Below are 12,655 nucleotides of genomic sequence, written 5' to 3'. Positions count from 1 at the left end.
TGAACCCATGTTTAGCTTAATACAGATACAGATTATTATACAGAGAAATATTTATAGATCTGTGCATATACAGTGTCACATATATACTTCCTCTGTTTGTTGAGAGAGCTCAGAAGCACCCAGACTTAGTGACTATCAGATCTTCAATTCTAAAAACCATTCTCCAATTTAAAAAAAAAGCAGCATTCTTGTAGAAATGGCTGATTCTACTTACTGAGGTGGGAAATATAGGAGTCTAGAGCATCTATCTTGTAGTGTCAGAAAGTAAGGAAGTCCTAACACCCACCCATACACACCGAAGGGTGTATTGTCAATAGGATACAGAAGCCAAGTGAAAGAGCTCCTAAAAGCTAAAGCTGAGAAATCTGAGGAACAAAATAAAATAGCATTGGATTATTACACAAGATGTAAAATAAGTGTCCATGAGCCCCTGCTGACATAAATGACTGCATAAATAAATGCATAGGGAAGAAGAGGCAAATCTCTAATGCAGAAGCCTAAATAATTTGTGTACACTCATCATCCTTCAGGAGATGGCTCATAAGTCCCTACTCTGTAAGTGTGGGCTGTGTACATGGATTTCCTTCCAAAGAACACAGTATGAAAAGGATTTGAGGGGACATTAACTTTATAGTGGACAAACCTTTAAAATACTACCTCTACCAAGTGATTAAAGTTAACATTAACAGTGATAAATCATGTTAATTACATATACCCTGGATATGATGTGATGAAAATGACTTTTTATTTGTTATGTTCCAACCCAAATTCATAACCTCAGTGTAATCATGAGAAACTATCAGATGAATCCCAACTGAGGGACATTCTACAAAATACTGGACTATTATTCCTCATAAGTGTCAATACTATAAAAAACTAGAAAAGTTTAAGAATTGTCACAGCCAAGAAGAATTTAATGACAACTCAATGTAAGTTACCCTGGATGGGATACCTGAATAAAAAAGGGATCTTGGATAAAAACTAAGGAAATATGGGAACTCTGTACTCTTTTTATAATTTTTTGTAAATCAAAAACTCTTCAGGATGCTGGGTGGCTCAGTCGGTTAAGCATCTGCCTTCTGCTCAGGTCATGATCCCAAGGTCCTGGAATGAAGTTCCGCATTGGGCTCCTTGCTCTTTCCCTCTGCCTGCTGCTCCCCCCTGCTTGTGCTTGCTCGCTCTCTCCCTCTCTCTGACAAATAAAAACCTTTAAAAAAAAACTCTTCTAAAATAAAAAGCTTAGAGAGTACATACATAGAACTAAGAGATAAATCAATAGTAATAACAATTATAGAGAAATTCAGAACACTTTTCCCATCAGACTGAGTTCCAGAAAAGTTTAGGACAAAAATTAATTATATGGTATTCAAAACAATAGAAATTTGCAAGCAAATTATGGTACTATAAGGTCAAAAGAATAAAACTATAAATGTAAATAAGCTTTTAGTGGCTTTTTTTTTTTTTTTAAAGAGAGAACTCAAGCTGGGTAGGGGACCAGCGGTGGGGAGGGGCAGAGGGAGAGGGAGAGAATCCCAGCAGGCTTCATGCTCAGCGTGGAGCCCAGTGCTGGGCTTTGGGCTTGATCCCACGACCCTGAGATCATGACCTGAGCTAAAATCAAGAGTCACACGTTCAACCTACTGAGCCACCCAGTGCCCCATCTAGTGGTTTAAAAGATACAACTAACATGAATAAGTGATGTAATGAGCACTGGGTGTTATATGCAATTGATGAATAAGTGAATTCTACATCTAAAACTAGTGATACACTATATGTTAATTAATTTAATTTAAATAAGATAAAAACAAACAAAAAAGAACTGGCTATCATCAGATAACCTTTGAGAAAAAAAATGAATCTTCATTTCCAGCTACATTTTGTAGAGAAGATAAAAATAACTCCAAGCTATACTTACAGTTATAGTATTTATTACTAAACACTTGAAATGTATAATTTAATGGAAACAAGATCTATACAAACAGCAGGAAAACTATGCAAGGCAAAACTATGGGAAATCATATTGTGAATATGTGTATTTTTAATATTTAATGAAAGTGGTGGCAAAGATTATATATCCAAAGTTTAATAAGGCATAAAATATATACAAAGGCCATAGTATCAATAGATTCATCAGATCAAAGGTTAAGAACTTGATTAATTTACCAGAGGACCTGACATTCATAAAAGGTCTAGTAAGTCACAGCCCAAAAAGAGACAGTCAGTCTCCTCTTTAAAGTCACATTCAGGGCAAGGCACATTTAAAAAAACAGTCAATATTCTACCAAGCTGAATTACCATCAGTGTGTGTGGCCTGGTGACTCAGTGTGTCAAAGGAGTATAGGTCTATGTGCTACCCAGAGGCTGGTTTGTATCTGTAGTCCCCGCTATTGAATATAATTGAATTATACCATGGGCCTCATGTGGGTGGGTAGAAAGAAGGAAAGATAAAGAAGGCATATCATTCCTACATAAGTTTGCTTTTAATATTTTTCCATTTACTTAAAATATCCCAGAGTACCACAAAAATAAGTGCATCTTTATTATATTCTTATGTTCATTGACTATGTCCAATGTTTTTGTCTTTTTTAGTTTGTTTTGAGTGCCCATTATTTTATAAGAACTGTTTTAAGTTCTGGGGGGAATGAGAGTGAATGAAACTGACAAAAATCCTTGCTCTCATGGCTTATATTTTAGTAAGGGAAACAGACAATAAACCAGTAAGTAGACACACAGAAAAAATATGTTAGTGGTGATAAGGGCTATCTGGAAAGTCAAAGCAAAGAAAGGGAGTGTAGGAGAAGGAGTTTTAATTCTGAATTGAACAGTCAAACAAAGTCTCACTGAGATGACTAAGTATGAGTAAAGAAATGCAGAAGATGAGGGAGCCAGCTAGATGGATATGGATGGAAAAAGTACTCCAGTATATATAATATCTTAAAGAGGGAACAGGTAGGCCAATATGGCTTGAATGGATTGAGCAAGGGGAGAATGATAGAAGATAAACTCAGAGTGGAGGCCAGAGTCTGTAGACCCTTATAAGCCATTAAAATGTTTTGAGTAGAACATGTTTTGACTCACATTTTACACTCTGGCTGCTGTACCAGGAATAATCTAAAGGGGAAGCCTCCACCTAAGAGGCTGTTGCAGTGATACATAGAAGATAGGATGGAGGTTAGAACCAAGATGGTAGCAGTGGAAATGGCAATAAATGGGCAGATTCTGGACATTTTGGAGACTGAGTCTACAAAATTTGTTGAGGGATTAGATTTATGGGGGAAAGAGTAGGGTCCAATTGGCCTGAACCACTGGAAGAGAAGGATTGCCATAGACTAGATTTTAAAAAGACCAAAAACACATTTGAACAGAACATTAACAAGGAGTTGCTGAGAGCTACTTTCTATTCCCCACCACTGACTGTTGATCTCATTCCAATAGCATTATTCTTAACAATGACAGGGTGTCTTAAGTAAATGGGACCTCTAAACTGATCACACCTTCAGGAGTCATAGAATGAGAAGTGAATCCTGAAAAACTCAATCTAGAAATCTTAAAACAAATAAACAAGCAAACAAACAAACAAAAAAATGAGGGGCACCTGGGTGGCTGTTGGTTAAGCATCTGCCTTCGGCTCAGGTCTTGATCTCAGGGTCCTGGGATCTAGCCCCATGTCGGGCTCCCCACTCAACAGGGAATGTGCTTCTCTCTCTCCCTCTGCCCCTTCCCCAGCTCATTCTCTCTCTCTCTGTCAAATAAATAAAATCTTAAAAAAAAACAACCCGAGGATCTTTAATCAGGAAATCTCATGACAATGGTTTTCATGAAGAGGATCTAAGAGGAATTCACTTCATCAACTAATAACCAAATATTGAAAATGTGAAACTTACTGACAACTATGGCCAGACCACTCTTCATTATGTGAATTTTTATATTCCAATAAACAGTTGTCTGATCTAAATAGTAAGTTAATATGACCTGTCTGGGTAAGCTTCACTTCCAAAAGTATGTCTGGCAGATTCTGCCATAATTCTACAAGTTGTCTGCTTCATATATAAAACCTAATCTGAAATTTCTCTATCCATTGCTAGAAAATGGCCAGAGAAGGAAATAAAAGAACATAGGAAACAGAGAGATAGAAAAGATGCAAGAGAAATTAGTGATTAACCAAGAAAAGAGTCTTTTAATAGGAATGAAGTGGTCACAGGGAAAAGAGTGAAGTATGCAAAATATAGTGAGCCAAGGGGTTCGTCATGGAGGATCCAAACTGCAACACTGGGATGAGTCTTGCTTTTATTCCTTTTGCATGACCCACCCCAAAATCTTTGGAGCTTTGGAGACTTGTTATATACATGTTAGTCTGGTGTTCAGGTGTAACAATGTGGAGAAAGCAGGAGAATAGCTTTTAGTCCCAATTCTTCTGCTTACTCTTCATATCCTTGAGTATATAACTGTTACTTTCTGGCCTTCAGTTTCCATTAAAAAAATATGGTGATAATAATGCACCATGTGAAGAATAAATGAAATGTTGATGTAAGAGTGTTTACTAGCTGCAAAGAAACATACATGATATGAACCACAAACATTTATCTCAAAGCCAATCTTAAGCATTCCTGGATCTCTAATGGAAAACTATAGGAAAGAATGAATGAAGAAATAGAGTTCTGGTCATAGGAAAACAAGAGCATTTGAAAAAAAGTTGACAAACTACATTTTGATAGGACAAAAATGAATGTTAGTGTGAGAGATATCTGAAGATAGTAATCTCACCCAGAAGCTGAGAAAGATAGTCAAAGAAATATTAACTTGTAGCAGAGGGCAGGAATCAAAGAAATATAGTATGTCTTTGTGAACAAAACAGGCAGAAGAAAGCAACCAAATGGCTTTGACCTAAAGAGATATTCTAGGCAATAAATAAGGGGTTTACAGTGTTCAAAGTTAATATCTATCTCAAAGTTTTTGATTATGTATTCCCTATGGCAAACTTTCTTGAGCTAGGCATTAAGAGGAAGGTACATGGAGTTCAATATGATTCTGAAAATGTCCTAGAATAGCCAAGAGACCAGAATTCAAGACTATGGTATCCAAACATCAAGTCTTGGATATTCAGATAACATATTGAATATAGTGAATGTAAGTGATAAAGAGGGAAAAAATAATGATACTAGAAAATGGTAGCTATGATTTATTGTAATTTTCTTTAGTTTTTGCAATAATTGATTTCAGCCTCAATTCTCATTCTGACTTTCTATGTCTTAGAGAAAAGCAAATCAGGTTCAGAGTCAGTTTGACTTTTGTTTTTTAAAGTTCCTTTAAAAGGCAGCAAGGGATTCAGTTAACAATAGCAGGTAAAAGCTGTTTCTATTCCATTCCATTATTAAACCATTCAAAATCAGTACAAAGGGGGCGTCTCTGTGACTCCCCAGTCAGTTAAGCATCTGCCTTCAGTTCAGGTCAATATCCCAGGGTCCTGGGATCGAGCCCGCATCCGGCTCCTGGCTCAGCGAGGATCTGCTTCTCCCTCTCGTTCTGTGTGTGTGCGCGCTCTCTCTCTCTCAAATAAATAAATAAATAAATAATAAAATGAAATAAAATAAAATCTTTTTTAAAAAACCCAAAACAGTACAAAGATTGAAAACAGACTATTCAATGAAAAAGGTCAAAACCATAAATTGTGATGAATATTTGACAGATACAATAGAGATCCTCTTGTCTTTAGATATAAGCCCACAGCAGTTTCCTTACACCTAATTTCTCTGATTGGAGATCCATGCTGATCTGTCTTTCTTGAATAGTTGATCCTCATAATATGTTGTCTATAATTTCCAATTTCATTTTTTTTTTTAAGTGGAGCAAGAAATTGGACACCTACAAAACAACATGAGTTCAGAATCCTTTTAGATTTCCTTGGTTTCTTATACCAAATTTTAGTGACTCCACCTTATCACTTCCCAAAGCATTCAACTGAGTTTCAATAAAATCACCCTTTTTATATAGTATCAGATTACAAGGGATTTTAAGTAAATTACCAGACGCATAAAAATATAAGCAGCATAAACAGTTTTGGGTGTGAACACACTGATTTTGATAAGCAGCTAAAAGAGCAGGAAACCATCAGCACACTAGAGGGTTACCCTCTCTCCATCAACCATAAAATCAGAGCAGCCTGGAGAGTGAAGTCACCACATAGAAGAGAGCTACACTAGTAATCACGCAGACTCACATATTTTATGTAAGCAACAAATAAACTTATGTCAAGCTACTGAGAATTTGGAGTCATATGCTAACTCACTATAACCCGGCTTATCTTTTATATGCTACCAATCCTGAAAACACTTTTACTTCTGCCATACATTAAACTTCTCATATCTACTCCTGCAGCTAGTTATGCTAAGTGTCAAGGTTCTGTCCAGTGAAAGCTAAAAGAGTAGCTATAGAACGCTTCTGGGAAAACTTTTACTTTCCTTATAAAAAGCTCAGATGCAGCTGGTTCTGCATTTTACTGACTTGATTGTAAACATCCTTTTACCATAGATGACAATATGAGGACAAAAGATCAGCATGCAAAGGATGGCAGAGGGCAGAGAAGGAAAGGAGTTTGGATCTGTTGAGTAGTTTTACCAATGTCAGCAAGCAAATGCTAACCTCTGGATTTCTTGTTATTTGCGGAAGCAGATTAAAAAAACAAAAAAGCCTATTCAATGAAACCAAAATTAATCAGTCTGTTAGAGCTGAAAACAGTCTTAGCAAATACAAGAATCTAAATCTGTTCTGTTTAAAATTTAATTGATTTGTAATGAAATAATAAGTTTGTGTCAGAATGTAAATCATCTATATCCCTAAGCATGTTGGTTTGTCATAGCAAGACTTTCTTGAACTAAGCAGGGTGATGATTTATGTTCTAGTGCAAGCTTCTTATAATTTTGCAAACCACTAACAACCAGTTGTGGACTGGCTACTTACAGTATAATTTCTGAATATTATAACTCTGAATAACTTCTGAAATAACATTTTTGTAATCTATGCTCCTGTTTTAGTACTATTCAAGCTGATAGCATAATTCCAAGGTATACTGAATGATATAGAAAATTCTGGGACTTTTTTCCAATAGATTTGACAAATTTCACTGTCTTTAATTGCACTTTCTGTGAAAAGCAATCTTTTTATACACAATATTTTCATTTCTTTGCATCAGAGAATAATTTGTAAAGACATTTCAAGCAAAAATTAGAGGTTCACATTTAAATATATGACAAAAATTTAATGCAAATAACTAAGATTACAATTGTTCATATTATGCAATGACAACTATGCCAAATGAACTCCTTTGCCAAGTGTCTGGAGACTCCTTTTGATATCAAAGGTTACATCTTTATATCAGAAATTCAAAAATAGAAAACTGTGGCCTAAAGTTGAGGCAATATAATTGTTATTCAAGAGTTTTGCCCAAACAATTCAGAGAAAAAAAGAAACTTCATGATAATAGATTCCTTTTAGTTTCCTTATTTAATCATGGTCCTTTGAGTCTTCAATATTATAATCACATGAATATTTAAATAAATGTTGGCTATGTTGGCTATATCACCAGAACGTCTAGTATCGAAGTATCTATGTAGATGAAAGGGGCATCGCTTTGATAAAGGGCTTCGAGAATAGTTTAAGAATATCATGTAATTCTAGAGCAATATAATTTTTTCAAAAATACTCTGAAAATAATGCAAATATTAGTAATTAATTTCAATCTAGAGCAATATAATTTTTTTCAAAAATACTCTGAAAATATTAGTAATTGATTTCAAAGTAAGATTATTAGCTCCACATTAACTGATAGAGATAAGTAATTCTTAAACTATTTTTAATGAAGGACCAGTTTAATTTTTAATCTTTTAAGATCAATACTTTTGTAAAATACAATAAATACAAATTTCTAGAAAAAACAATCAGATACTTATATTTCACAGCCAAGTCAAATTTCCATAAAAGTTTGTAAATGCTTATGTTCAATTTCTATACTTCCCTTGCCATGGGCTGGGAACTAATAATCTACAAACTGGCACCACAGACCACACTTTGAGTACTGGTTTGGTTACTGTTGGTGACCAAAGAACAATGATGATCCTTACAGTTTTTGTATTATTATTGTCACACTTGTGTTCTATGTGTCTTAAAAATAAGAATACACAACAGGAGGGGCGCCTGGGTGGTTCAGTTGGTCAAGTGTCTGCCTTTGGGTTGGGTCATGATCCAAAGGTCCTGGGATTGAGCCCCGCATTAGGTTCCCTGCTCAGCAGGAAGTCTGCTTCTCCCTCTCCCTCTGCTGCTACCCCTGCTTGTGCTCTCTCTCTCTCTCTCTAATAAATAAAACCTTTAAAAATATATACAACAGGTAATGATGCTTTCCATAGGAATCTGTGAGGTAAATTCCATAATTATTTTGTCTCAAAAAAATGCACAGCAAAGGAAACAATCAAAAGAGTGAAAAGGCAACCTACATAATGGGAGAAAATAATTGTAAACCATTATCTAGTAAGGTGGTATCCAAAATACTTAAGAAACTTCTACAACTCAACAGTAGGAAAAAAACAAAGCAAAAAACTAACATCCTGATTTAAAAATAGGCAAAGGACTTGAATAGGCATACAAAGAAAACATACAAATAGCCAATAGGTATCTAAAATGATGCTTGATATCACTAATCATCAGAGAAATGCAAATCAAAACTACAATGAGATATCCCCTCAGTTACCAATTAGAATAGACGGTATCAAAAACATTAAATACATAACAAATGTTGGCAATAATTTGGAAAAATTGGGACCGTGGTGCACTGTTGGTGGGAATGAAAAAGTTGTGGTTGCTATGGAAAATAGTATGGAATTTCCTCAAAAATTAAAAATAGAACTATTGCATGAGCCAGAAATCGTACCTCTGGGTATTTGTACAAAATAATTTAAATCAGGATGCCAAGGTGGTATCTATACTCTTGTGTTCACTACAGCATTATTAACAATAGTCAAGATGTGCAAAGCAATTTAAATGTCCATTGACAGATGAATGGATAAAGAAAATGTGGTGTATACATACAATGGAATATCCTTCAGCCTTATAAAGGAAGAAAATCATATCATATGCAACAACGTGGATTAAATGTTTGAACATTATACTAAGTAAAATAAACCAGTCCCAGAAAAACAAATACTACATGATTCCACTTATATGAGATAGCTAAAGTAGTCAAACTCGTAGAAGCCCAAAAGTAGAATGTTGGTTGCCAGAGTCTGGGAGAGGGAGAAATGGGGAGTTGCTCTTCAACATAAATAAAATTTCAGTTGTGCTATATGAAAAAATTCTGCTGCACATAATTGTGCTCATAAGTAATAATACAGGTAAGTGTACTGTATACTTAAAATTTGTTAAGGGATTATATTTCATGCTATGCTTTTTACCACAATTTAAGAAATAAACAAAAAACAACATCAAAAAGGAGTCAGAAGTCAGAAGAGAAGGATGAGATTGGTAGGACACTTGACCCTTAGCTCTGTCCTAATCTTTGAATTGATATTTATCATTTATTATAAACAAAAAAAAAAGAGCAAAGAAAAATAAGAAAAGTACACTGACAATTCTTTGAAAAATATACTCCAAATATTTAGGAAGGTGGAGGAAATATCAACATGATAAAGAAAGACATAGGAAAAATATTTTTTAAAGGGCACAAATAGAATTTCAAGGAATGAAAAAAAATCTGAAATAAAAAAATATATTGTGTGGAATTAATAACACCAGGAAAACTATCATTCAACTTGAATGTATAGTGACAGAAACCATCCAAAATGCAGCACAACTAGGAAAAAGAGAAAATGAACAGTACTCAGTGATGTTTGACAATATAGTACAAATGGAATCCAGGAGGAGAGGTTAGGGGACAAGACAAATATTTGAAAAAATAATTTCCAAAAATTGTTTCAAACTTTATGAAAAGGATAAACCCCCTGGTCAAAGTGGTCAGCAAACCATAAGCAGAATAAACACAGAGAAAATCACATTGAAGTACTTCCTAAATTACTGAACAACAGTGAAAATTTGAAAATCTCAAAAGCAGCCAAGGGGTGGTAGGCATACTAGGTACAGGGATACAAACATAAGGAAGACAATAGAAATCTTATTTTCATGAATAATACTATCAAAAAGCTTGATCTGATTACTAATTATAGAATACTTGATCCAGCAAAACACATATTTTCAACAATACACAAAACATTTACTAAAATACAACACATTCTTCTGAGAGAGAGAGAGAGGCCAGCAGGCAGAGGGAGAACAAGAATCTTAAGCAGGCTCCATGCCTAGTGCAGAGCCCAGAGCCCAACACAGGGCTCAACCTCACAGCCCCGAGATCATGACCTAAGCTGAAATCAAGCTGGACCACTTAACCAGCTGTTCCACCCAGGTACCCTGACACAACATATTCTAAGCCATAAAAGAATTCTCAATAAATTTCAAACTAAAAGTAATGTTCTTAGATACAGCAGAATTAAACTAGAAATCAGTAAGAAAGGCATTTAGAACATTTCTCCAATATTTAGAAATTAAATGACATAATTCTAAATAATCCACGAGTCAAAAAAGAAATCATAGGAGAAAATAAAATATATTTTGGAGAGACCTAATTTTTTTTAAAGTCTAACGGAAGTTGTCAGATGCTCTAAAAGCAATGATCAGAGGTAAAACTATTGCATTAAATGCTTATATTATTAGAAAAGAAGATCTAAAATGGTAAAAGCTTCTATTTAAAAAAATGGAAAGGGGAAACAAATTAAACCCAAAGTAAGCAGAAGAAAGAAAATAAAAGAGCAGTAATTGATAAAAATTAAAAGACAGGAGAAAATAGAGAAAAATCACTGAAATCAAATGCTGGCTTGTAAAGATCAATAAATTCATAAACTTCTAGCCACAAAGATAAGGAGAAAAAAGGCAAAAATCACAATATCAAGACTAAGAGGTGACATCATTATACATTCTACAGATGTTAAACATATAATTATTATGAAAACTTAATGACAGTAAATCTGACAGCTTAGATAAAACAGGAAAATTCCTTGGAAGACAAACTACCAGAGCTTAAACAAGAAGATACAGATAACCTAAATAATCCTATATAACTACAAAATTAAATTTGTACTTAGAAACATCCCCACAGAGAAAACTTCAGATGACTTCACTGGTGATTTCTACCAAATGTTCAAGAAGGAAATAAAACCAAATCTGCAAAAACTCATTCCAAAAATAAAGAGGAGGTCATACTTCCCAACGCATTCGTGAGGTCAGCTTTTATAATGCTAATACCAAAATTAGACAAAGTAATTACACGCAAAGACAACTATAGAGTAATATCAATCATGACCATAAATACAAAAATTTAATAATATTTAGTGTATCAAACTCATCAATGTACAAAAAGAGCATTTCATCCAAATGACCAAATGGGGTTTATCTAAGGAATGGTTTAACATTGAAAATCAATGTAGTTTGCCATAGAAACAAATTTTGAAAGAAAAGCCATATAATCATCTTAACAGAAAAGGCATTTGATAAAATCCACTACCTATCCCAAATTTTTTAAAAAAATTCTCAGCAAACTAGGAACACAAGTTTCTCAAATGAAATACTCTCATCACTTAATGTTAACAGTTAATGTTACAGATTGAAAGTTGCCCCCCTAATATCAGAACAAGGCAAGTTCTATTCAACACTGTACTAGAAGATATGGTCAGTGCAATTAGGCAAGACAAAGGAAAAAAGATACTCATATTGGAAAGAAACTATTTACTGACAACATGACTGGATATATAGAAAATCCAATGGAATCTACAAATAAGCTACTAAAGCTAATTAGCATGTTTATAAGGTGTAAACAGCAATTCTATACAAAAATCCATTTTATTTCTATCACTACCAACAAATAACTAGAAATTGAAATTTGAGAAACATCATGCATAATAACATTGAGAAATGTGAAATACTTAGGAATAGATCTGATAAGATGTACAATATATGCACACCCAAACCCACGAAACATTGTTAAAAAGAAATGATAAAATACTTAAATGGAGAGATGTACTACATTCATGAATTAATATTGTGAAGATGTCAACTGTCCCTAAATTTATCTATATAATCAACTCAATCCTAAAACAAACAAACAAAAAACCCCAAAAAAACCCAGCAAGCACTTTTAGAATCACAAAGTGATTCTAAAATTCATTTGGAAATACAAAAGACCTAATATGACCAAAATAACTTTAAGAACAAAGTTGAAGGACTAATACTATCCAATTTCAAGATATAATAAATCTACAGTAATTGAGACAATGTGGTATTGATATAACACAGATAAGTTGATCAATGAAACAGAGAAAATAAACTGACAAATATAAGTTCAACTAATTTTTTTTACCAAAGTACAAATAAAATTCTGTGGAGAAATAATGCTCTTTTTAACAAATTGTGTTTAAAAATTAGATATCCATATGCAAAAAATTCACTTTGATACCTAGCACCAAATATAAAAAGTAACTCAAAATGGATCATAGACCTAAATGTAAAAATTAAAACTTTAAAAATGTTTTAACATAGGAGAAAATTTTTGTGACTTTGGTTT

The sequence above is a fragment of the Halichoerus grypus genome, chromosome 3 (assembly GCF_964656455.1).
Source record: "Halichoerus grypus chromosome 3, mHalGry1.hap1.1, whole genome shotgun sequence".
In the NCBI taxonomy this organism is placed as follows: domain Eukaryota; kingdom Metazoa; phylum Chordata; class Mammalia; order Carnivora; family Phocidae; genus Halichoerus; species Halichoerus grypus.
The sequence above is the reverse complement of the archived record's forward strand: the minus strand, read 5'-3'. Positions refer to the sequence as shown.